The following is a 21,403-nucleotide window of genomic DNA, read 5'->3' on the forward strand; positions in this document are numbered from 1 at the left end:
GGGGGTGGATGCAAGCTGTTTGAGTCTCATGGCGCCCGGTTTGGATCTCTGCAAGGTCCCTCTGGGGAATGCGGCTCATTCTGAGGGACAGATGGACCTCGTACAGCAGCTCTGTGAGCCGCAGAGGACAAATAATGTGTATGGACAGGGGTGCCTGGATGGCTTAGTGGGTTAAAGCCTCTGCCTTCAGCTCAGGTCACGATCTCAAGGTCCTGAGATAGAGACCCACATAGGGCTCTCTGCTCAGCGGGGAGCCTGCTTCCCTTCCTCTTTCTGCCTCTCTGCCTACTTGTGATCTCTGTCTGTCAAATGAATAAATAAAATCTTAAAAAAAAAAATGTGTATGGACAGAGGGAAGGCCTTCTGCCCACGCAGGACTCATCAGCTCGCAGGCAAGTCCATCGACAAAGGACAGACATATGCTGCCAGCCATGGGGATGAAGGCAGGACCTCTGGAGCCCCAGCCTGGTGGCCGCCCCCTCCCAAGGGACTAGCCCTGGCCTGTCCGACAGCAGATAGTCCCTGGACACGTGTGGCTCCGGAACCCTTAAAATGCAGCCATTGTGAATGAGGAACTGATTTTTTAAAATGTTATTTTATTCTATAATAGACATTTAAAGTTAAAAAACGATCCTTAATTCAGTTAATAGAAAAAATTAAAGTTTTGGAACAGCTTGGACAGGCAAGACTCCTTTTTCAAGTGTGAGTCTTAGAAAGTCGACACATGTAAGAAAAATTTAACATCCCACTCGAAGCGTGGCATATACCAAATTTCAAAGACAGTGCCCCCCAAAAGACAGAATTTCTCATTAATAATTGTTATATTCTCTACCTATTGAAAAATGAGTTTAGAAACATTAGATCCAATAAAATGCATTCATAAAATTAAGTTAATCTGATTCTTCTTCTCTTTTCAGTGTGGCTGGGAGAAATTTATATATTGTCCCTGTGGCCCACATTGTATTTCTTTTGGACCGGGTTTCTCTAGACTGCTGATTCTAAGAAAGAAACACGGAAGAACATCTTTCTCTCAAATCAGAGCCCATCGGTTTTCTTTTTTTTAAGATTTTTATTATTTATTTATTTGACACACCGAGATCACAAGTAGGCAGCGAGGCAGGTGGTTGGCGGAGGAGGGGGGCAGCAGGCTCTCTGCTGAGCAGAGAGCCCGATGTGGGGCTCAATCCCAGGACCCCGAGATGATGACCTGAGCCGAAGGCAGAGGCCCAACCCACTCAGCCACCCAGGCGCCCCCCCATCAGTTTTAAACAGACATCACTGTCCGCCCTCCCCCCGTTTGGAAGGAGGACACCACTGAAAGGAGAATCTTCTTCTTTACATGAAAAAAAAATCATCGTATTAAATCCTGAAATCGTAGACACCTGGGTAATATCAAGGGTTGTGAAGAAGGAGCGCATTTTATCTTGGTCCACAGAGAGCCGTAACCCTCCTCAGTGTGGCATTTCCGACCATGAGGGAGCCGTAGATCTTGCCGAGACTTCTCGTAGGCCGTGCTGCCTGGAATATCAGCGAAAGCCATAATGAAATGAGATAGTGACTATAAATTACTCTGTTCTCCTGAAGAACCTTTCCTCCATAGATTTTGCAGGCCTTCGCAAATGCTAATTAAATCTTTCACAATGGCCTCCAAGGTCAAAATCTCCCCTCCTTGAACTGGTGAGAAAGCAGACATGCTGTGTTGTGCCTAAGGCCACAGAGTTGAGCCACGAAGACCAGGCAGGCCAGCTGCACCATCTCTCTACTGGGTGGCTAACCCAGATTGCTTCTCCGACAATGCCAGGCACTTGTTTGCAGAATTATTCCTGCTTCCCAGACTGCCAGTCCACACTCCCTTGCTCCCTGGACCCCTGTCCAAAAGGAGTGAGTTTCTTTGGTGAGTGAGGAAAACAAAAACTGGTTTTACCAAGTACTTCTTGCACCGAGAGCAGATGACTCCACAACAGACTTCAGGCAGGTGAACTTGGATGGTTTCTGTGGAGGTATGGTTTGGAGCTTTGCTGTTCAAAATGTGATCGGCTGATCAGCGGCACTGATGTCATCTGGGATCTTGTTTTGAAGGCAGAATCTCGGGCCCTGCTACCGATGGACTGAATCAGATCGGGCCTTTGCACAAACTGCCCCGGGACTTGGGTGCACATTAAAGGTTGACAAGTGTCAAGTGTAGGGTTAGGGTTAGATCCCTGCTTCCTCACTATAGGTGACCGAAGGGATTCCACAGACACTCTCCTCTGGACATCTGTCCCGTTCTCTCTCCCTCTCTCTGTCACACACACACACACACACACACACACACACACACACACACGACTGTAAAACTTGGGCAGACTTGCTTCTTATTTCTAAGGCTTTCAGTCCCCCCTCCCTGGACACTGGAGTGCCCATACGTAGCACACTCTTGGTGCCTACTTACCTCCAATGTTAGAGGACCTCAGCAACCCCCGCTACTCCACCATCAGACTAGCAGCCTAGTGCAAACCCGGGTGAGTCTGGAGCCCAGGCAGGTAACACGGGGGAGCACAGACAGTCACACACGAGTCAGAAAGAGAGCTAAATCTGTGTTCTTCCAACACACACACATTTGGGCTACTTGTCCTATGCCATTAGATGAAAGCTTGCTTTCCAAAAGCACACCCATTCTCATTTCTCATAAAACATGGTCTTACCATTTGCTTTCCCACTTTTCATAGAAGTGGAAGGGGCAAGAAATATTTCATACTTCCCTGAACACTCCTCCAGAGGCCGACTAACCGCAGAAACACAGCCACGGTGGGGCTTCTCTGGGGAGTGGGAAGAGCAGCACACACAGAAGGGGTGCACTGGTGGGAAGCGGGAGAGAGTCTCGGCTCCAGCCATTGTCTCCAGGGGGGAATCTGGGTCCATTTTACCAGATCCTCCCACTTCTCGAAGAGAAGCCGGAAATCTGGATTTTTATGTGAAATCTCCCATTTTTTAATGTTGGCAATTAATTCGATTTCTTTAAACATTATGTGGGCCAAACAAAACATATCTACAAGCCAAAATCTACACCCTCTGGACTGTGGTTTCCATGTGTCTTAGAGCAGAGTCTCAAAAGAGAGCCTGTTACTGGTTTTGTCCACGGTGGATGTCCACCATGATCCTTTCAAGTGAAGGCTCGGAGTGTGGATCACCTGGAAGAAGAAACAATGCCCGCCTTTTCAGCAGGGACTGAGCAACAAAGGGTCATTTTCAAAGAAGCAGAATGAATTAGGTAGCCAGACCAATAGGTAGGCCACGTTGTCAGATATAAAAATAGGAGATTCTGGGGGACAATAAACTACACACTTTATTAAAAGTCAGGTTTATTGGGGTATAAACGCACTCTTTTTCAGCTCACGGTTCTGTGAGTTTTGACTTATGTACACAGTCACGCAGTCACGACCACGATCAACATAGAACAATTCCATCACTCCCCAAATTTCCCACATGTCCCTTTAAAGACAACCCCCTTCCCCTGCTCCTGGCAACCACTGATCTGTTCTCTGTCCCTCTAGGTGTGCCTTTTTTTCGGAATGTCATATAAGTGGCATTCTCCAGTATATAACCTTTTGGGTCTGGATTCTTTCATATAACATAATACATCAGAGATTTAATCACGTTATTACATAGATCAGAAGCTCATTTCTTTTTACTGCCAACTAATTCTTGGTTGCACGGGTGAACCAAAACATGTTTACCGTTTGCCAATTAAAGGCCATTTGGTGATTGTGACTCGGGTCCCTGCAAACATTCATGGAGAGGCTTTAGCGATAAAATAGTTTTAATTTCTCTGGGGTCAACTACCTAGGATTGGGAATTTTAGGTCTTACAGTAAGCATACGCTTAACATAATAAATTGCACAACTGTTTTCCAAAGTGGCTGAGACATTGGGGTTTCCAAGGAAATCGTGCAACTATTTTCCGAAGTGGATGAACCACTGGGCTTTCCAGGGAGCCGCACCGGAGAGTTCTCGTCGCTGTCCATCCTCCCCAGCGCTTGTCCTTGTCCACGTATCATTTTTGTTCTAGCCCTTCTCAGAGGTGTGGCGTACCACACACGTAGTTCATCCCCTAAATCTGTGGTCTCGGCTCAAACAGCTAAATATCATTTCTGATACGGTGTGTCATCCTCACACAGACTGACCCATCCCTCGTCAGCACCTTCTCGTGTGGAATAGAGTAAGTGGTTTTTAATTGCACCAGACTCAAATCCCCCAGACGTGACTCACGGCCTTGAGAGATGGTGGACCAGTGCCAAGAAAGACCACTTTGAATCGCTCTTTCCCTCTTTAAAAATCATACCACAGCCCAATGTACACACAGAAGAAGTAGTCTGATTCTGGTTACCTATTAGCGGCGTCTGGTCCGGCCAGAGGGCGGGCACCTTCCCTTATCCCGGTCCACACCCCTCCACACCTGCCCCCCAACTCGACTGCGTTCACAAGAGACCTTTTGGAAAGATGCAGAGAAGGGAGCAGGGCCCATTTCCTGGCAATAAATTTAAAAGGTTGCTGAAGCATCCCAGAGATTTTCGCTCGGCCTTCCTCTGGCCAACACTTCTGCCATCCGCCAATCCTTAAAAATGGGGGTTTTTACATCTTATTCTCACAAACATCTTGGCAAATACCTTCCTCTCTACCACCACGTGGGGCAAACCCAGGCTTTTCCGTGCTCTAGAAGCACAGAAGTGTAACCGTGCTTCACGCGTGCTACACTAAGCTCACTGCACTTAGCGCACATTTGCAGACACGTTTGCTGGGCTCCAGAGCAAAAACCAACCCATAGAATCGCACCCTCGAATTAGGAGTTTGACCTGGAGGAGAAGGATGCCAGCTGCTTAGTACTTCTGACTCTGCCTGCTTTCCAGAGGCTGGATTGGTAAGAGCAGAAGTGCCGGGGACGTCCCGAGGCCAGGTGGGAGGAACCGTGTTGTTGCTCCAGTGGGAGAAGGTGCACAACCCCCACCCTCGTTGCTGGAGGGACGGGCACAGGAGCTGCAGCCACCGTCCTGCCACAGGTCCTTCCATCCGCAACCCTTCTCCTGCGGCTTTTCTCGTGTGTTTACGGCACTGGTTCTCAACCAGGGGTGATTTTGCTCCACGGGAGACATTGGGCAGTATCTGACAACATTTGGGGTTGTCACAGCGGCAGGGGAGGGAAGCGTTCCTGGCACAGAAGTGAGGAGAAGACTAGGCTGCTGCCAAAGCCCACGGCACACGACTCGGCCCAGCAGCGAAGAATCATCTGGGCCGACATCAGCAGTGCTGAGGCTGAGAAACCCGGTGCTAAGGTTTACACTGAAGTGAGTTCAGTCTTCCCCCTTGTAAGAGTGCGTAAGCTTGAGTCTCAGCAGTTGTGCGGTAAAGATGCATCCAAATACGGAAAAAGTATCCTGTTTTAAATCCAAGCCGATTTTCGGTATAGAACCTGCAAGATACATGAGTATACACTTTCTTCCGAGTATAAATCTCTCTTTCCATCAATCTCCTGAGTAAATAAGAGTCCACTGAAGAAAACCTTCATGTGAAGATTTCTGTACATCTAGAAATAATTACTAGTACCTCAATTGAGCTGTCAGGCAAATCCTACTTCTTTCTAAATATTTTTGGATAAACAAATAAACATATAGGCAATGGCGTGCAGGTCTGATTGGGGCCCCCACCCCAGTGGCTTTAAGATGTGACAGTTACAACAGTTCTGGATAAGAAGCCATTTGGGTCCAATTGCTGTGTTATGACAATATCCTTTAGTGTTTCAGTAACTAAACCCTCTTAATGACATCCTAGGGAGACCAGCTTAATATTGAATTCTAGCCTCAATGTCTTGGGTCCATGCCAAGGAAAATAACCCACTCCCCAGAATCACTGAGAATTGATGGGGGTCGTCAGGCTAGTGAGTCAACTGTGTTTGAATTATAGGTGCGGGATAGCACATATGTGGCTCTTTCTGATGAAAGCTGTGTTTGGCAAGGATGTCGGACATAATGGAGCTGGCAAAGCAGGGCCTGACCATGAAGACTGAACACGAAGGCTTTTAAGGCATCCGTGTCTTACTATAGGGTCTGACCTTTTTGAAAATCCAAGGAACTTGAAAATAAGCTGGGAACTCAACAAAATAGGGGACCCCCAAGATGGTATGCTCAAGCTTTGAGAGGACGAAGAGAAAATAAGTCTATTGGAATGGCATTTTGAATCCAGGACAAATGATACAATTATATGGGAGGAGGCACAAAGCTAAAATTTAGTGGAAGGGGCCAGGTGAGGTCAGGGAACCACCATGACGAGGCTAGAAGACCTGTGGTTGGCATGGTCGTTCCTCAGTCATATTCTGTGACCTGACCACAGAGCTGGTGGTCAAGATTTGGTTGGTTTGAAGACTCAAGGGCACTAGTGTAGCCCACTGTAGAATTGAGGCTGAGTACTGTGCTACTATTTTTTAAGAGTCTGATTATCGCTAACCTGTGCCAAGCTGAAGTAATACTGTTTTGCTAACCTGACTTGACTAGGGGACAAGAGGATTTCCCCTATGAAGTGACTACACTCGAAACAGATGGTAGTCGACACTCTGTCCGTGGATTTTAACCACCGCCCCACAAAGCCATGAGATTCCGTACAGACCGTCTGAGGAGAAAAGATAGGCCAAGCGGGTAGGCATCTGAGGTCCTCACCCTCACTCTACCCGGGAAAACTTCACTCCATCTCTTTTAAATAGTGATCCCCCTGTATAACCTCTCACTCTAAAAAAAAAAAAAAAAAAAATAGATTCAGCTACTGAAAAAGGTTTGGAAAGCAATGTGTCAAGAGGCAGGGGTCCATGGCCTTGGTGCAAAAGATAGACCTATTTTTAAGAATGTCATCGGTGTGAATTGTTGTCACTTCGACTGAAGAACATGGTTCCAATAGGGAAGTTAATTCAGACAGTTGGAGTAACCATACATACCAAGGGTTTTGGGGTTTTTGTTGTTGTTATTGGGTGGATCCACTATGTGTGAATGTACTCTTACAGAAAACATGACTAACAGAGAAAAGTCCAAAGAAAATAAAAATCACCTGTCACATCAACATGAATGCCACTCCTTTGGTGAAAGCAGAAAAAAAAAAAAAAAAAGAACCAGAGATTCTAAGGTTGTTTTGCTTTGTTTGGTGGTGGTGGGGCAGGGGGTGGCGTTTGTTTCTGGTCCACTGAATGGGAGAAGAGAGAGAAAACCTTCTTCAAGTTTCTATAATATTAATCTCATGACTTTACTATAGTTATAGGCCCTCTCCTCCTCTGACACTAAAAGCAGAGAGAATGGGTTCCTATGGTTACTACGGGAATGTCCAACTAAAGTCACTAAAATGACAGGGAAACTTGGCTTGTGGGCCATTGCTCATGGATAATGCTCAGAAGGAGATTTGGTGACATCATCAACCAACCTTCAAAGGCCACAGATGCTGCTCTGACTGTGGACCTGCACATTCGTGTCCCTTCTCTTGATCGCCATTGGTCAACTCCATCCCCCCCAGCCCCAAAGCCATTCAGACTCTGTCTGGGTGATAGTTAACACATCTAACCACTTCACCGAAAGACCAACAAGAGGAAACCACGAGTGAGAGAGAAAGTTAGCTTATTACAGGGTCTGGCCACCTCACACCTCGTGTTTGTTCACTGAGTTTGCCAGAAAGTTCCCTTCTGACAGCCTAATTTACAACTTTCCTGGAGCTGCCAAATCATCACCCAGCAGACTTCTCCTGTTACTCCTGCTCTGCTACGCGGCTCTGACCTCCTCATGGAGCTTTAACAAAAGCACTCAGACCAAGCACAAGGGTGACCCACATCAGGCACAAATAAGCTACCTGTCACTCACGGCCACACTTGGCAATTGGCAACAATGATGTGGGCGGCCAAGTAATGACAGCAGGGAGGTTGGAAGAAGAAATTTATGGGTTTCAGTCTAGATGCTTGGCATGCTGTCTGGCTGGAGGACTGAGCTCCCCACAGTTCAACAGAGAACTGTAAAAGGGTGTAGGTTAAGGGCTCCGAGGTGCCTATCAAGGGTCTCATCCTTGTCAAAAAAAAAAAAAAAACCGCTTTATTTAGTAGGCATTCGTAGTCCCTTGCCCTCAGCCAGTTCCTGGACCTCTCCCTGAGGGATACGCAAACAGAGGAGGAATCAAAAAACCAGCAAGTGACCAGCATCAGAACCAAACCCATGGGTCTCGTTGCTAGCAGGCCTTCGTGGCGACCCCCTCCAGGTGCTGGAATTGGGGTTCGTCTTTATTTACTCCCTGGGAGCTTTCTGGGATTTCTAAATGTTCTATTATAAACTCGCATGCCCCTTATAACCAAAAAAAATACCAATTTGGATAGAAAAAGTTGAGGAATCAGAACTGAATGCAAGTCTGTCAAATGACAAATCCAGCGTCCTTCCCACTACTCCTCACAACTGCCTCTCACTCATGTCCACCTTTAACACTCTTATGCATTGTCTTTTTATTTAAGAAACAGCTGAAGAGAGTTGAAGGCATGCCAGGTCCTTTTCTAAGCAGCTTCGATGTGTTAACCTGCTTGAGCCTCACATCACACTGTGGTGTGGGCGCGGTTCCTACTATCACTCTGCAGAGGAGAAAGCGAAGGTACAAAAAGCTTGGGGAACTTGCCAGGCAGCACAGCTGCCAGCAGCACAACGGGGATTTTTCTCCAGGCAGCCCAGCTCTGGAGGCCGCCTCGACCTTCTCCTACTTCAGATACATCTGCTCTGAACTGCATATTCTTTTCCAACCCGGCCAGGTCCCCACCAGCTATGCTAGTGTCCGAACGGGGCGGTCAGGCCAAAGGAGCATCTTTATTAAGAGAAGGGCCAATTTGCATGGCTAGCCTCATCCCCTCTCACCTGGAAGCCTCAGATGAGATCAACTCCAGTCCGTGACCACAATGGAGAGGAAGAAAAGATGTGAAAAGTTCTCCTTCCCCACACATCCCCCCCAGGCATGTGCAGTCTGTAAGCTACGCCATGTCCACTGCATCGTTTTCTCCTCAATGACCCTGGACAGTATGTAGTAGGTACACTGTCCTCAGTTTCCCAGTGAGGGCACTGATGTTCTTTGTAGCAGAGAGGAAAACCCACATCTATTGATTCGCATCCACAGCTCCTCCGCCTTTGCCCCCAACATGTCTAAGGGCCCTTTCAAGTTCACGGTCTGTGCTCATGCTCCTGGCTCCGGGGGTCCTGTCCCCAACAGAGCGTGCTCTGTGTGTTGGAGCTTGCTGCTAGAGCATCCCGGTCCCCCAGAGACACTCGGGAGGCTCACTCCGGACCTGCCGAATGCAGAGATGAAGGCCTCTCTTTCATCTTCTCCCCTGCGGGTCTGGAACATCAGAGCCAGCCCAGGAGAGCACGAATCTCGGTCTGGATTGTCTGCGGGCCGCATCTGTCTGGCCTTTCCCCGGCCTGTCCCTTCCCTCCACAGCTGGTCTTGGCGTGGAGGACTGAAGAATTTTCTGGATCCTGCATCGGCTCGCCCTCTGGCTTTTCATTTTCTTTATGTCCGTCTGACATGTTATTTACATGTGTCCTGTGCCATGGGCCTTTAACCTTCTTTCCAGAAGGCCCTCGCCTGCGAAACAAAGCCACTGGCTAAAGAGGGAAAATACGGACATGATTCAAGATGTCTGGAAACCAGGTAAGCATGAAGGCTGAAAACTCACACAAGCTTGGGACCAAAATGTGCACCCTGAGTAGGGAAAGACCCACCCCCTTTCCTGAAACGGTTCTGGTTTACACCTGCTCTCCCGCTGTAATGTTCAATGGCAGGTTCCTTCATTCTCAACCGTTTCCTAGTGGGACAATAAATGATATGTGTGCCCTACCTGTAATGTGAGACTAGAGTCTACCAAATCATAGGCTCTCCAAGTCAAAGCCCCACGGACTGAGCAGCCCTCCGGTACCTGGGATCCCCTTCTAAACCCCACAACAGGATTTAGGTTCTGCGAAGCAGCCCACTCAGTCCACGGCCTCCTAAAGCTTTCGAGGTCACTCCCTGTGGGTCCGTTTGTCTCACTGGAAGGCATTCACAGTGTGAACGGGGAGAATGCTGCCACAATCCCTCGGTCACAGGGGAGGCGGAGACACTTTGCAACAGGAAGGAGGGGAGCAGAATGTTTGAGCATCCACCATGACCCATGTCTTCCCTCCACTGTATCCGCGTGGGCAGCAGTTTGGAGAAACAGGAACCACCTCCCCTCTTATCAGTGAGAGAGCTGATGCCCAGGAAAGTCCAGTGAACGGCTCAGGATCCCAAGAACTCGCTTCGGCAGGGCCGGGATTTGAACTCTGGGCTCTCAGAACCAGCATGCTGCTTCTGCTGGGGCCTATGGCCTGCAGCTTGCATGCCTTCCTCACGGCCTTTCTCCCCTGGTGCTCGAGGTGGACAGCCCTCACCTCTCCTGCCGGGCAGCCTCTCCTGCTGGGCAGCCTCTCCTGCCATGTGGCAATTCCAGAACGGAGCCTTCTGTCACGGAGGGGCTAAGGAGACTCCAGGATCTTCCTCCAAAGAAAGAGAAGGATCTATTTTCGTCTCCACCCGGATCTGATATGAGATGGGCCCACGGGGTGTACATGACCATTCAGTCGTCCGAGCATCCTGGTGCCTTGTGAGGAAAAGGCAGGGGTTGAGAGAAAAGAGGGAACGTGAAGCTGCTCCAGTGTCCCCGAACTGTCACCACCGAGGCTCCACGTCCTGCCCAAGATACGGCCTCCGAGCCGTGTCTTCTGGAAGGTACCTGATGGAGCCTCAGGCACAAGCTCTTGTGCCAAGTCCCAAAAGGCCCAGGGGGGTGGCGAAGCCTCTGTCACGTCCTGTATCCTGAGAGGTGCTTCCAGGCGGGGGCAGGTGGTTGCGGGCCAAGCAGCGGAGAGCTGCCCCAGAGCTGGGGATGGCGTGGCGGGGCAGCCAGCGGATCCCAGCTGCAGCCACGGGCCAGAGGGGAGCCGGACCGACCTCACCCCTTTAACTAATGTCTGAGGACACAGGAGAGTCAGGACTGAACCAAAAGGCAACTTCTAATGCACATGTGGGTATTTTCAGGGATGCTATGGCTTAAGACAAGGCCAGGTAAGAAGAACAGGTCAGGTTTTTTTCCAAAAGCAAACCAGCCACAGCGGAGTTGGCACAAAAAACCAGCAAACCCTGTGAAAGATCCATCAAAGAAGTGAGGTTTTTAAACCACTGAGGGAACAAGAGTGACAATAAAAATGCGTGTGGTCCATAGAGAAAGAAGAGGTTCTAATCTTGCCTCGGTGGGCGTTTGCTCGCTCGTGCACCCGAATAATGCCTCATGGAGCAACGGCCTCACAAAGTGCCCTGAGCACACGTGGCCCGGCGGCCGTCGCTCAGAAGGCTCCAGGCGTGTGTGTGATGAGGCCACAGGGAGCTTGGCCAAGAGTCGACCCTGAGGCTGATCTAAAGACAAGATCAGTGAAGGGGAAAGAGAAGACTCGCACGCAAATCACTGTAAAATGGGGTAAGCCCCCAAGAGGAGGTACAAAGTCCCAGTAGACAGTGCTTGAAGGATGGATAAGTCATGCCCGCTGGGGGAGGTCAAGAGAGACTTCATGGAGATTGGAGGCGGCATTTGGGATAAGCCCGGGAGAGTCTGATGGAATTTCAGTGACCAAAAGGCAGAGATGGAGGTGGGGGAGGCGGTGGGGGGAGACATTCCAAAGAGGGAGAAACACTCCCACATTGGCACAGAGCAGGAAGTGGGATGAGGGTAGAAAGTCCCTTCTCTGTAGCTGAGTAGAAGGGAAGTCAGGCAGAGGATTAGGCTCAGCCTCCAAGAGAGACTACAGACGTTATACTTCCTGTAGTAGGAACAGGGGTGTGGGGGAGGCCACTGGGCAGTTTTAAACATGATCCTACCTGCACTGGAGGAAACCGAGCCTGGAAGCGGGCTGTAAGGAGAGGTTCTGGTCGCCCCAGCCCTGGGTTACTGTGATCTCCTAGAAGCGGTGTAATAAGTGTGTGGATTTGAGGGATCAAAACGCTGGCTTTACGGAGAATCTCTCTAGGACCTGGAAAGTGATTCAAGGGGAGACAGGAAAGGGGAAGATCAAGGACCCCCGGGTAACTAGATCTCTCCTGTTCCTCTGATAGACAGTAGTGATGTGTTAATTATATTGTATTATATCTTGCATGTTACAATACAACTATATTCTATATTAGTCCATTATATTATAATTAATATTATCATATATATTTATTATAGTATGATATGTGATTATGTAATATAATATGTTATCATATATATTTATATTGCATTAGTATATAACATTATATTCGTGCATTATGTGCATGTGTAATGTATAAAAATGTTATATAATATAATACATACATATATTACATAGAATGAACCATTACCATTTGACCTATTTCATCTCAATTTTTTGCTCCACATAGATTTGCATGTATAAATCTGCAGATAGAAGGTCACTCACTTTCCCTTCCAAAAGAAGGCTCATCTGCTTTGTCCTCTGTTCTTTTCACTCCCCTTGGTCTTTTCTCCTGACTGCTGTCCTGTAGTGTGGCTAGAGGCTACTGTGGGGCCCTAACGCATTTCTATTTATATTCCATCACTTCCAAATGCCTGACCTGGCCAAGGACATCAACATTTGTGTATGTATGTGTGTGTGTGTGTGTGTATACACCACAGATACAGATATATAAAGATATATCTACATAAAATATCTGTTGTAAAAATACATAAATATTTTCTGTATTTATGTAAAATAAATAGGCATCCAGGTGGCTCAGTTGGTCAGGCATCTGACTCTTAACTTCTGCTCGGGTCATGACCTCAAGGTTGTGAGCTCGAGCCCTGCATAAGGCTCTGAGTTGTGCATGGAGCCTGCCTGAGACCCTCCCTCTGCTCTCTGCCCCTCCCTACCCCTCACATGCTCTCTCTCTAAATAAATAAATACATAAATACAAATAAAATATCTATAAATATAAATGATATATGACTACATGAATTACCTATTTACGTATTTTTTAAAGATTTTATTTAGTTATTTGACAGACAGAGCTCACAAGTAGGCAGAGAAGCAGGCCGAGAGAGAGGAGAAGCAGGCTCCCTGCCAAAGCAGAGAGCCCGATGCAGGGCTCGATCCCAGGACCCTGGGATCATGACCTGAGCTGAAGGCAGAGGTCTTAACCCACTGAGCCACCCAGGCACCCCTGTTTACATATTTTTAATATATATACTTCAAACAAACTTTGTGGGTGTGATTAAAGGGACAGACCACGAGAAGAGAAGATTATCCTGGCTCAGTCAGGTGACCCCACCATGACCACATGACTCCTTGGAAGTGGAGAGACAGCTGTTTTTTTCCAGCTGGGGTCAGAGAGAGAGATTGAGGTCAGAGGTCGTAAGGATGTGACATTGCTGGCTTTGGAGATGGAGGAGAGAGATGCAAGCCGAAGAACATGGGCAGCGTCTGAACCAGAAAAGGCCAGGGACCAATTTCTCCCGAAGAGCCTCGAGAAGGAACACAGCCAGAAGTCACTCCGAGACTACATGCCCTGCCTCTCCTACCTCATCAGCTTCCTGGCTGTATGGCCCAAGAATGTCACTCCAGCTATCTGAGTCTCCTTGGCCTCCACTTCAGTGGGGGCGATGGCTTATCAGGGAGTCAGGAGGCTCCCTCAGCTTTCAGATCCCTGACCCCTGGCTCCTCACGCTCAGGCCAGTCAGTAGGAAGTGGCAGTGCTTCTGCAAAAGGAGCGAATTCAACATTACTTCATCAGACCATGTCCCTTTTCTGCTCAGAACCTTCCAGATGCTCCCCTTCTTACTAACAGAAAACCTAAAGACTTCCCCTGTTCTCAAGGCCCTTCTGACACCATCTGACCCCATTTCCTCTCTGACTGTACATCCTTCTATTCTTCCCTTTGCTGATACTGCTCCCATCATTCCGGCGCCCATGCTGTGTCCGGGGCACACCAAGTGGCTTCCAACCTCAGGGCATTTGCACGTGCCGCTTGCTGTGTCTGGAAGCCTCTGGCTTCATATCCATGTGGCTCTCTCCCACAACTCAAATACTACCTTCTCCTTGAGCCTTCCCTCATAACCCAACTTACAATGGCAATAACCCCAACCAAACACTCTCACGCCCTCCTCCAGGTTTCTCCGTAGTTAGTTCAGCCTTCTAAAATAACACGTACTTCCTTCCTTTGGTTGCCTTTGTTTCCTCCCTTGGAACATAGCTCTTGGAAGGATTTTCATGAAGGACATCTGATAGGTAATTGAGAAGTAGGTTTGAATGAATAAATCAGCAGTACACAACTCTATAATGAGGAAATCCTATTGGCAGTGTCTCCACTGAAGACCCATCCTTCTACTTACAAATGGAAAATGAAGCCAAAACAAAGAGTAACCTCCCTGTCAGTGCACAAAGAGCAGCTATGAGCAAGTCTTTGACCAATCTCACTGAGCCCAGCCAGCCCAAAGGAGAAACATGGTCAAGGCTCTTGAGACCCAGCCCTTGTGTCTGGGACAGAGACAGCAGCCTTCCGACTTCCCGGTCTTCCTGGTTTCGATCAGCCTCTAAAAACTATAAGAACAGTCTGTCTCAGTGTTTCAGTACTTCCGCTTCCAGGCCCAGGAAAGAACAGGAAGTGTGGGGGTGTGTGAAGAGGGAGAGAACAGAAGACCTAAACTCACTACATGTAAAGGGCTGAAAGACTTCCTCTGTGGCCTGTCACAGCACATGGGTCTCCCTGTGTCTTCACCGCAAGCAGAAGCCCAACGCCAAAATACAACCATCGATACTCACTTAACCAACTCAGGGACAATGAGGTGCCTAGCAGAAGATGGACATGGTCCGTGCCCAGGGGAGCTAGCCCTTCACAGCAGTGCACCATTAGAGGGACAAATATAGTTCATGTTCCACCTGGCCAATATCCACCCTGACCAGGTGGCATTTCCAAGAGGTTCCCCAAGGCATGTGGTAGACTCTGAGTACTTGTGTGCTAGGTACTTGTGGCAAGCTCTTGAAACAGGCCAACAAAGACTGTAATCTTGGCCTGCCACCCTCGGACCAGCATAAACCACCTAAAGGAAGGACTGTGTTCACGTCACCTACTGCCATGTCCCAAGCACTCAGCACAGTGCCCCATCCTCTCAACAAATACTCTTTTCCTAAAATAACCAAATCCTCAGCCTCGCCATCATGACACCCACGCCGTGAAGCTGTGTGACGATAGCATGAAATCAGCTGTCGAAGTCCCTACCCAGTGCCTGGAACGTGACCAGGGTTCGGAGGAGGTCTGGTCAGCTCTGGATGGATTCGGGTCCATCCCTGTCTCCCTAACACTTTGTTCAGTCTGGAATTTTGGACTACGCAGAGGCTTGATGGGTTGACTATCAGCGAGATGCGTTTCTCTGAGCAGAGTCCTGGTTAACTCAAGCCAAAGCTCTGGAAAGGGGAAGAAGGTGCTTCTGTATCCCAGCCTCTGGGGTGCCTCGCAGCAGAACCGAAACACCATGACTCAGCACAGCCCAAGTCGTCCCATTACGCTCGTCCAAGGTCCCTCCCTCTCTGCGGCTGGCCTGCGGTGGGCTCCTGCTTCCACTGTACCTGACAAATGGATTTATCAGAGCAAAGGGGGGCGACTGGAATATCTCTCCAGCCTTTTCTCTGTTAGGTTTCCAAAGTTGGACAGAGAGAAATGCTCAAAGTCCTTTCCCTTACTGTAAATGTTCATGCAAGCCCCAGCGGAGCCTCACTTGAAGTTCACATTCCCTCCTCCTCAGCAAGTCCAAGGGCCCCCTCTTGGGGGTGAAATGTAGACCAAAGGCCTTTCTAGAAGTGAAATACTGTAGGATTCACGCAAAGCTTAGGAGGTTCGGCAGCGAATCTCCCTGGTGAAGAGATGTGGGTCTCACACCTACAGGCTGAACCATGTTTTTTGGGAACCCTATGCTCTCTCTAATACTTCTCTCTGCAATAATAACGTAAAAGCAAAGAGCCTTGCTCAGGGTCAAAGGTGTTTTCTGAAGAGGTCTGTGAGCATAAGATATGAACAAGACAGGCAACCTTGTGCACAATAACCATTTCAATAGAAGTGCTTATGGCTATAAGCGGGTTTTCTTCGGCAATCCTGGTGGAAATGGGGAATGTCTCTCAAAGAAACAGAAAATACAATGACTCCAATAATTTCAAGCAGCCATCCCCATCACTGGGTTTAGGCCTGTGTGCTACCTTTTTCTTGTTTTGGACACTTAGCTTCCAGTTAAACACCCCAATCAACAGTAGCAATGTGACGAGGAATGGGTAGTGGGATCTTTTGATTTTTTTTTTTGGTTATGTTTTTTCAGGACATGCATTGGAGAAGTTTCCTGGATTCTTCAGGAACAGCTCAAAGTACCGGTGTAAAACCTTCCCACGAGGCAGGCAGCACCCTTCAGGCTCCGTCTTCCTCCTGAGCACCTCCTGTTGTGTTGCTCCAGGTGTAGGAATGCGGCAGTGAATGAGGGAGGGATCCCTCACCCCGAGGAGGTGGTGCCCTGGAAGAAACTGTGTAAGAGGGCTGGACGTAAGCAACAAAATACAATAAGCGTGGGACGCCTGGGTGGCTCAGTTGGTTAAGCAGCTGCCTTCGGCTCAGGTCATGATCCCGGCGTCCTGGGATCGAGTCCCGCATCGGGCTCCTTGCTCAGCGGGGAGCCTGCTTCTCCCTCTGCCTCTGCCTGCCATTCTGTCTGCCTGTGATCGCTCTCTCCCCTTCTCTCTCTCTGATAAATAAATAAAATCTTAAAAAAAAAATACAATAAGCGTGATAAGCAAAGCATGTGAAGAGTGTGAGGCCAGGGAGTGTAGGCCCACTTCCTGGAGGGTAACATTCAGCCCTCCTCTTACAGGACAACTAGGAACCTACGAGAGAAATGACAGAATGGTAGGCCAGATCCACAGGCCCGGCTTTCTCTGGGCATTGCTTGATTAAGAAAAGCTGCATGAGGGGTGCCTGGGTGGCTCAGTCAGTTGGGCATCTGCCTTCGGCTCAGGTCATGATCCCAGGGTCCTGGGATCAAGTCCCATATTGGGCTCCCTGTTCAGCAGGGAGCCTTCTTCTCCCACTGCCTCCGCTACTTTCTCTGATCTCTCTCTCTTCCTCTCAAATAAATAAATAAAATATTTTAAGAAAGGAAGAAAGAAAGAGAGAAAAGCAGCAATGTCCATAATAGCCAAACTATGGGAAGAGCCTAGATGCCCATCGACAGATGAATGGCTAAAGAAGATGTGGTGTGTATATACAAAGGAATACTATGCAGCCATCAAAAGAAATGAAATCTTACCATTTGTAATGACTTGGATGGAACTAGAGGGTATTATGCTGAGTGAAATAAGTCAATCAGAGAAAGACAATTATCATATGATCTCCCTGATATGAGGAATTTGAGAGGCAGGGTTGGGGTGGGGAAAGGCAGGGAAAAAATGAAACAAGATGGGACCAGGAAGGGAGAAAAACTATAAGAGACTCTTAATCTCAGGAAACAAACTGAGGGTTGCCTCGGGGGTGGGGGGACCGGGATAGGGTGACTGGGTTATAGGCACTCGAGAGGGTGTGTGCTATGGTGAGTGCTGTGCATTGAGTTAAGACTGATGATTCACAGACCTGTACCCCTGGGGCAAATAATACATTATTTGTTAATAAATTTAAAAAAAAAAAGAAAAGCTGCTTAAAACCCATAGGAGGACTCAGAGCTGCCTTTGAAATGATGCAGTGATACACCTCGTTCTGAGGTCTTTATACGCTACTTCTAAAGCAAGAGATAAATTTTCTTGGTTGTCTCTTAGGTAAGCCTTCCAGTCAGTGACATCCAAGGCCATTGGTGCTACGATTGGATGAGAAGAAAGGTGGGTGTGAACACGGCAAGAGCCTTACGGTATGCAAGGTGACTTCACCCCCTGCCCCCCACCTTAGGCTTAAAATTGAGAAACTCAGAGATGGCCACAGCCCCGGGTCACTGTATGCAGAAATGGGAAATGTCACTCACCGGTCCTCCCCCAGTGTGTGACCAGAATCATCAGCCTATAGATTTGGGAACTAAGTGGCTTGGCCATTTTGCACGTAAGCTGTACACACTGGTCCAAAGGAGACCAGTGAGCAACAATTCAATTGAGAGTTCACTGAACCCTCTGGTTTGGGAAGGAAATTGCTGGTAATCAATTGCAGCAAGCACACAGGCTCAGGGCCAGGAAGAGAAAAATCACTTTAATGGGCAAAGCAGATGTTGCTAAATTCATTGCAAAAGTGAGGTGGGCAACGAGCCAGGCCTTGCATGAGAGATGCTGATCTGTTCTCCTGAATGAAGAAAACAGAGACACTTCAACCAGGGTTTTCTACAAGGGAAGCCAGAGGTCTGTGTCCCTGTTAGATTGAATAAAAGAAAACGCACCAGGGTGTTCAGGTCTTCTGTACCATTACAGGACTTCAAGCTGTTAACATCTCGTAAGGACTTTAAACAAATCCAGGATACCGGCTAAAAACTGTCTGGGGAGTCTTTATTCAGTTCCAAGGAGATCACTTGTTTTGGGGGGAGGACCAGCATCTCAGCATCAGACCTGTTTCTTCCGTCGGAAAGTTGGCTCCACCATCAAGAGGTTCTATGACCCTGGGCAACATTTTTAATCGCCTTCGGTTTCAGTTTTATCAGCTGTGAAATGGGCCTAATCTCGGGGACACTGTGAGAGCAGGGGTGAGGATTAACAAGAATATCCGTAGAGTAGAGAAGCTCCCTCAAGCAACGGTGTGGTTTCAGAGCCCTGACAAGACCAGAGCCATGAGGATGTGGCAGAGTTTGGAATCGGCTCGTTTAGCCACCGCCTCTCCATAATGAATGGCATCACAGGCCCTATGTTTGTTTGTATGTTTAGGTGGGTTAAATATCTCTCGGACATAAGAGAATTTAGAGAGTGCAGCACAGGCCCTGGGAAGGTCACCAAGTGTCCTAAGAATGTTTACATGAAGTGGCTTCTCATACAAGCCCCCTACAGAAAGAGTCCATTCCAATTTCCCAAATCGGAGATGTTCCTTCCTCACCAAGGGTGAACCAGAGCCCCTCCTCGGAGAATCATCACAGCTTCCCCTGGCACCCCCATTTCCACTTGCGCAGACATTCCCCCCCCAGTTTTCAACACTGCCTGAAACCTGTCCTGGAACGAGAGAGATTTACTGTCCAACGTATTCATGGAAACCTGTAACAGCATCCTGCTCTGTTCTGTGGCCCGTCCTCGCAAATGCTCTGAGGTTGGTCTTGCCCTGAATCGTGTGGGTCTCTCCTAAGAGTTTTGTAACTTCCTGCAGTTCAGATACTAATCTTGAACTAGTTAAAAATCTCCAAACCAGACAGCAGAGAAACCAGAATTCTCCCTCACTTACCCCACTGTGTGACCCTGAGCCGTTTCTCACCCTTCGTAAGCCTTGGTTTCCTCGTGGGTGAGTTGCAGACAATGATAGTGTCTTCCTCCTCGGGTGCAGCTTTATAAGATCTGCAGATCTAGAAACTACAACGTGCTTGGCACCTCCGCGTTGCCTGTCCTAAAGCTTCTTCAGCCAGACTACCACACTATACTCATGTCCCCTGAGAGTTCCAAACCTCCAGCCATTTCCATAAAGCGGCCACTCTTCGGAAAGTGATGTCCCTCTCAAAGCATGTTTGCAAGTTGCCATCAGCTTCAGAATGTTCCTGATAAGTGAGCAAAGCTGTTGAGGGCCTTTGGCAGTGCACTCCTGGGGGCCGATGGGAGAAGGATGTTTACCAAAGCCTAAAGGCCAGGTCCCGAGCAGAGAACATTTTGGCCCAGAGAGATCCCACACAAGGCATTTTTGCCAAGCGCAGTCTCCATTCTCGGGTCCTGAAGTCAGCGTTAGAAACTAAACAAACCTTCCCGGGTTCACATGTGTTTACTCTTGGCAAAATGCAACTTCCTGTTCAAAAGGAAAGGGGCCGTAAAGCTTTCTATAGCCTTCTCGGACACAGAGTCTCTCCTCAAAACAACTGATGGGCTCAGCATCAATGAATCCCATGTACACAATGAGAATCTCCCTTCCCCTCCGAGGGTTTGCATTTTCATAGGGAACACACTCGACAAAACCAAAACAAATATTTTTTCAACTGCTGGCCCATGAGAATTGCTCAGGCCATTTCTTCTTCTGAGAGCAAGAACAACAGACATCAGGAGGGAGCCAAGTTACATGTCCTGTGTCAGAGAAGTCACTTCTACACACTTGGGGGTTGAGATTTCTGTTACGCAGAAAGTCACGAAGTTTAAGTTCCCACAGCCGCTCCGACCACATTCCCCAGTGCGAATACAGAACAACTGGGTCTTTCATTCTATGACCGTGTCCCCAGCCACACCCCACATGAATTCCCTTGGATGGTCCCATGCCCTGTGCTCAGCTTTGCAAACAGACTGACAGCCCCTCGCCTTTTACAAGGACCCTGGAGAACTTCTTCAGTGTATATGGGTGGGAAGGGGGCTTTCCGTGATTTTTATGGCAATGAGAAGAGTTAGTATAGACTCTGGGCTTATTTCTAATCCGAGGGCTCTCGATGTTCCTTGGATCTTTAAATCATGAAACATTAAGTTTGTAAAGGACCTTAAAAACCATCTGGTCAACCCCTCGCTGTGAACTATCGCACTTAGCCTAGCAATCTCTGACACGGTACCATGAACAGAGTAAGGATTCGGGAACAAGCAGGTTAAGAGCTGTACTAAGTCTACAAAATCAGAATTCCTGACTCTGGGTTCTGCCTGATCCCCACAGTGCTAACTCTTGTGTAAGCTCCTTGCGAGCTGCGAGGAAGTGCTTTCCAGTTTTTGATTCCCCTGGGCTAGGCATTGGACTTTGCAAGCTCCCAATACAAATATTTTGAATGAGTAAAAGAATACATGGAAGCAGTTACACGGATAAGCTCAATGCACAGGGTCGCCCCGGCTTATAATGGTTCGATTTAGGGTTTTGGGACTTTATGATGGTGGGAAGGCAATATGCATTCGGTAGAAGTCGCCCTTTGAATTTCGAATTTTAATCTGTTCCGGAGCTACCCAGACAATGCAATGTGATCCTCTCCTGGAACGCCGGGCAACAGCCTCAAGGCAGCCCCCCCATCACAAGGGTCAGCAACCTGCATGCTTCCCACCAATCTGCCCCCCGACACACGTCCTGTTTCTCACCTCGGCACAGGGCTCCGTCGATCACATGGGAGAGTCAGCACTTGGTTATCAGACGGACTCTGTGTCAGACCCTCTAGCCCACTTGCAGGCAGCGTGAGTGTTCTGAGCACCGTGAAGGCTGGCTTAGCTGAGCTGGGAGGTTCAGTGGGTTAGTGCATTAAATGC

At 48.4% G+C, this 21,403-nt stretch overlaps 1 long non-coding RNA gene across 1 annotated transcript; it reads right to left on the bottom strand.

The window, feature by feature from the left end:
- Positions 1 to 1,113: 1,113 nt before the first annotated feature.
- On the bottom strand, positions 1,114 to 19,905 carry LOC132015184 (uncharacterized). Its single transcript, XR_009403576.1, has 3 exons — positions 19,440 to 19,905; positions 1,925 to 2,094; positions 1,114 to 1,518 (listed from the first exon to the last, which is right to left on the bottom strand). It is a non-coding gene; the product is annotated as an uncharacterized LOC132015184 (long non-coding RNA).
- Positions 19,906 to 21,403: the final 1,498 nt, after the last annotated feature.

Source organism: Mustela nigripes, chromosome 4 (genome assembly GCF_022355385.1).
Source record: "Mustela nigripes isolate SB6536 chromosome 4, MUSNIG.SB6536, whole genome shotgun sequence".
NCBI classification, from domain to species: domain Eukaryota; kingdom Metazoa; phylum Chordata; class Mammalia; order Carnivora; family Mustelidae; genus Mustela; species Mustela nigripes.